We start from the raw sequence: 6,039 nt of genomic DNA, 5'->3' as shown, positions 1-6,039 counted from the left end.
TTCTTCCCCATCCCACCACCCTAATCTGAGCTACCCCAACACTTCTGTTTCCCCGCATTCATCATTGCTCCCACCCCACCCTTTGAACGTTTGAGGTGGTTTTTGTTTTTTAATGCCATATAATTGCATTTGAAATATACAATCTTGCGGGGCAGTGGTGGCGCAGTCCTTTAATCCCAGCACTCGGGAGGCAAAAGCAGGTGGATCTTTGTGAGTTTGAGGCCAGCCTGGTCTACAAGAGCTACTTCCAGGACAGCTAGGGCTGTTACACAAAGAAACCCTGTCTTGAAAAAAATAAAGTAAAATGATAAAATCTCCGATGGCTTCTCAGTACTGCCCACAGAATAATCTCAAGAAATCTCTATCAACCCAGGCAGTGGTGGCACAGGTCTTTAATCCCAGCATTTAGGAAGTAGAGGGAGGTAGATCTCTTGAGTTCAAAGACCCAGGCCAGCCTGGACTACAGAGTGAGCTCCAGGACAGCCAGGGCTACACAAGAGAAACCCTGTCTTGAAAACAAACAAATGAACAAAGAAATATCTATCTCATTAGCAGTATTGCCCCCTCTTTGATAAATTCCAAATGGCCAACGTGCTTTTAATTATACCAAAGACTGCTCCCTCTGGCTGGGGTTTCCACAGATAAACTACTCCTGACCACCTACCTCTCAGTGGGCTAATCATTATTCTCATACATGCTTCCCGAACTCAATTTCATTTCCCTTGGGAAGCTTTTTCTGACCCTCCAGTCTGGGTTAGTTGTCTCCTGAGTTCGCAGTCTGTGCTTTTTGTTAGGTGGATCAAGCGGAATTATCTGTCCCTTCCCTGGGTAAGGCCTGGCTTGTTGCCTCTGCAGACTCTTCAGCATATGCAAAGAAGACCGATGAGGGTGTTCTCCACAGTCCTTCTTTCAACAAGAAGGCAAGGGTTGACCTTGACCTGTTTCAATTCACCTTTATTGATTTATTATTATTCTTTTTGTCAGGCCCTAAGCCAGCACAACTGATTTGTAAAACCTGGCTCGTGCCTGGTAAAGCCAGGTTTATCAAGAACAACAAATAAATCCCTCCCCTGAGGTTTGAAGGGAAGTCTGTCCAATGATGTCATTTGGGCGAGCAAAGGTCAGAAAGGATTTTGCGAGATAGTACTGTGTTTAATGGGTAAGTCCCAAACCCTTTTACTTTCAATCCTAACTCTACAAAATCACTAACTCAAAGTGCACACAGATTCTATGTTAACAGCAAGGGGTGTTGAATGCCTGTAATTCAAGCATTCAGAGGGATAAGGCAGGAGGATGGACAATTCAAGGCTAACCAGTGCTACTTAACAAGAAAATCTTGCCTCAAAAAAAAATTTCTGTATTCATTTTTTAATGTGGAGACAGAGTCTCACTATGTAGCTCTGGCTGTCCTGGATCTCCCTACTTAGACCAGGCTGCCCTGGAACCCAGAGATCCACCTGTTTCTGCCTCCCAAGTGCTAGGCTTAAAGGTCTGCATGACCACACCTGGCTTCTGACCAGTTTGTTTTAAAGACGGAACCATGAGCTGGGCATGATGACACATGCCTGTAATTCCAGCACTTGAGAGATGGAAATAGATTCAAGCTCACCTTCTAATTCATAATGAATCCCAGGACAGACTGGGCTACAATGAGAACCTTTGGTCAGTAACTCATCCCAACCAAAAGATAGTCTCACTAAGTAAGTAGCTCAGGCTGGCCTGAAATTTCACATTGTTTTGCCTTTTAGCCTCCCCAAATCCCAAATCCTGGGATTATAGATGTGTGTCCTTACATCCAACACTCTTTGTCTTTAGTATATGTTTTTCTTACCTTGTTCCTACAAGTTTATGTGTGTGTTTGTATATATATATATATATATATATATATATATATATATATGCATCATATGCCATATATGTGATCTATAAATATATACTCACTTCATAAAGGTACAGTCTTAGGCCCATGTGTCTGGTGAGAAAACTGGTGTGTGTTTCCTTTAGCCTACTACCATTTCAATTAGAGAACAGTACTAAAATATTAGTCACCCTCTCGCTTGGCAGAAGTTCAAGACAGGTGTTAGTTACTAGTAAACCACCACAGAGAAGATGATTTTGCAACAGCAACAGCACCTATAGGAAAAGGAAAAAGAAATGTAAGCCTGGTGTATGGTGCAGACCTAAATCCCAATAGTCGGGATTGCCATGAGTTCATGGCAAGCCTGGGCTACATAAGGATACCCAATCTCAGAAAGGGAAGAAAGAAGGGGGATAGGGAGAAAGTGCTAGCTTCGCAAGCTTGACAACCCAAGTTCTATCTCTGGAATCCACATAAAAGTCAGATGCAGAGATTCAGTGATGTAAACCCAGCACTCCTCCAATGAGATGAGCAGCAGAAACAGGATAACAAGGAAGCTGGGGTATGCAGCCTGGCAGCCGTGAAAAGGAGGAACCTGCCTCAGCAAGGTGGGAAGCAAGACCGGACTCCCGAAACTTGTCCTCTGGTTTCTGCAGGCTCGCTGTGGCGTGTCTCACATGTCAGACACAGACACGATTTTTTTCCCCCCAAGACAGGGTTTCTCTGTTTAGCCTTGGCTATACTGAAATGCTCTCTGTAGTCCAGGTTGGCCTCAAACTCCCAGAGATTTTTCTTCCTCGGCCTCCTGAATGCTGGGATTAAAGGTGTGTGCCAGCACCACTTGGTAACAATCTCATCTTTTACTTCAAGTGTACAGCCTTTCAGAGTGCCTCTTCAACAGCGCATATATACAGCTTAAAAATGAAAAATCTTTTAAAAAAAAAAAAAAACAACTGAGTGGTTATTGATGTTGGTAATAAACCGCATATTCCACTTAAGACCAGAGCGGGGTTGGAAATTCCTTTCACCTACATGATGTCACAGCCATGGTAAGGTGACAGCACATTTGTGATGATGCTGTGTATTATCACCTGCTGTGTGGTCCGTCCTCTAGTGCAGGGTCATGCACTCTACATGGTACTTCAAACTAGCAGCTAGGTTATGGGTGGGTCTTTGCATCTCTTATATTTTTTCTTCTTTTTGCTATTTTAGAAAATACTGCCAGGCAGTGGTGGAACACACCTTTAATCCCAGCACTCAGGAGGCAGAGGCAGGTGGATCTCTGTGAGTTCGAGGCATGCCTTTAATCCCAGCCTGGTTTACAGAGCGAGTTCCAGGACAGCCTACCTAGTGTCTGCCCTAATGTGTTAAACTCCCAATGTGCATAGCCTCCAGGTAGGGTGGGACAATGGGATTAACTCCCTAAATTGGTGTTTTATATCCTATCTAAACTCCCTTCACTAATCTGCTAAATTTAGAGATACTACCTTCTCCTCTACATAGATGGATCAAAACCAGCTTACAAAGAATGAAATGGAGACTTATTACTTATTATTAATTATGAAAGTTTGGCCTTAGCTTAGGCTTGTTTCTAACTAACTTTTTTTTTTTTTTTTGGATTTTCGAGACAGGGTTTCTCCGTAGCTTTTGGTTCCTGTCCTGGAACTAGCTCTTGTAGACCAGGCTGGACTCGAACTCACAGAGATCCGCCTGCCTCTGCCTTCCGAGTGCTGGGATTAAAGGCGTGCGCCAAGACAGGGTTTCTCTGTAGCTTTGGAGCCTGTCCTAGAACTAGCTCTTGTAGACCAGGCTGGCCTCAAACCCACAGAGATCTGCCTGTCTCTGCCTCGCCTCTAGAGTGCTGGAATTAAAGGCATGTGCCACCACTGCCCTGGCCAGGTTAGCTTTTTATTAACCCAATCACAGTGTAAAGGAATGTTCCACAACACTTCTTTTTCCAGATTTATTTATTTATTATGTATACAGTGTTCTGCCTGCAGGCCAGAAGAGGGTTCCAGATCTTATTTTATAGGTGGTTGTGAGCCACCATGTGGTTGCTGGGAATTGAACTCAGGACCTCTGGATGAACAATCAGTGCTCTTAACCGCTGAGCCATCTCTCTAGTTCTCCACCACACTTCTAAACTCAGAAAACACTACCCTCTAAAGTCTGTAAATACAGAGTTTCCTTGTTCTACGGGTGGCTTGTGGTCAGATCTCCTCTCCCAGCTTCCTCCTCTTCCAGTGTTGGCTTTACTAAGGATCCATCCAGAGCATCTCTACCAGATCTGTGACCTTTATTATTCAAAACAGTCGGCCTGTGAGATGGTTCAGCTGGTAAGGTGCTTGCCACCAAAACAGATCCCCAGAGCCCATGTGTTAGAAAGAGAAAATGAACCCCCACAGGCTGTCCTCTGACCTCCACCTCCACCATAGCGTGTACAAACACACACACACACACACACACACACACACACACACACACCAGGCTAATGTGCTGTACCCCACAGGCTGGCCTCTGACCTCCACCTCCACCATAGCGTGTACAAACACACACACACACACACCAGGCTAATGTACTGTACCCCACAGGCTGGCCTCTGACCTCCACTTCCACGATAGCGTGTACAAACACACACACACACACCAGGCTAATGTGCTGTACCCCACAGGCTGGCCTCTGACCTCCACCTCCACCATAGCGTGTACAAACACACACACACACACCAGGCTAATGTGCGGTACCACACCAGCTACAGCCTCATACAGCTCATGATTTCATGATTACTACATCTCTCGATTTCATAATTTTCTCTCCCTCTTGCCTTAATCTCCTGTTGTTCAAGCACACAAAACCCATCCCAAATGTTACCAGCCATCACCGAGTGACCTAGAAATGAGTGCGCTCTGATTGAGAGGCTGGGCATGCACAAGTGACGCACACCTTAGTCCTAGCTATTGGGAAAGCTGAGTCAAGAGAGCTGCTCCGGCTTAGGAAATCCTGGTCAGCCTAGCAAACTCAGCAAGGCTTCCATTTAAAACATGACCGAGGACTGCAAAGGTGCAAAAGTCAAAGACAGCTACTGCTTACTAATCAGGTCAGTCCTGTTTCTGCATAGCTGCCAGGACAGCTGTGATCTTGGAGTAGAACAAAGGGGTGGAAATCAATTAAAGATCTGCTTCACTGAAGGCAATGACACTTAACAAAACCAAGAAAAAAAAAGACCCTATGTTAGCTATAGAAAACGTTTCTTTGCAGAACTATGGATTAAACCTAGGGTCTTATGTATGCTGGGCAAGCACTCCACCATTGAGCTACATCTTTAGACTTTTAAAATTATATTTATTTTCTCCACCTGCACTCAGGAGGCAGAGGCAGGTGGATCTTTGTGAGTTCGAGGCCAGCCTGGTCTACAAGAACTAGTTCCAGGACAGGCTCCAAAGCTACAGAGAAACCCTCTCTTAAAAAACCAAAACCAAAAAAAAAGAATTTGGAGACCATCCTGGAAAGCATTGGGACTCTACCTTGACAAACAAATGCCAGGTGTGGCACTTAGGAGGCTTACAGGACATTCCAGCTTCATAGTGAACATGAGGCCTTCCTGGGCTATTTGAGACCTCCGTCTCAAGCAAAACAACCCAAGTGAATTGTTTTGGTTCATACCTACAATCTCAGTACTCATGAGGCTGTGGTAAAAGACAAATTTTGGCCTACCTGGGCTACATAGTAAGTTCTAGGCAAACCTGGGATACAGCGTGAGATCTTGTTTCCTCAAAAACCAAATAACAACAAAAACAAAATGACAAAAAACAGCCAGTCTTAACGGGCTATGTGAAAACAGCAGGGCCATCTGGGGAAGCTCCACGTGAGCTGACTGAGGAAGAAAATCACCCACCAGAGCGAATCTTCAGTATGGGGAAGCATTCCTGTTCTGGAAGCAAACAGGTGTCAGGGCTGAGTTTCGAGGCTTTTAAGGATGGAGCTGCAGGCTTGCTTGGGAGCAGTGTTGCAGTTGCATGTGGAAACTCTGAGAACTGCTTAGAGAAAACCCCAGGGTCTCCAAGCATATCGATGAGTACTCAATGCCCAGGCACATCAGGAGCCACAAGAAGTCTCGAGCCAGCTCCTCCGATATCTTCTGAATTGCTATGCTTGTGAGAAGGAGGGACTGTTGTTTAAAA

The sequence above is a fragment of the Chionomys nivalis genome, chromosome 11 (genome assembly GCF_950005125.1).
Source record: "Chionomys nivalis chromosome 11, mChiNiv1.1, whole genome shotgun sequence".
NCBI lineage: Eukaryota > Metazoa > Chordata > Mammalia > Rodentia > Cricetidae > Chionomys > Chionomys nivalis.
This window is presented reverse-complemented; position numbering follows the sequence as displayed.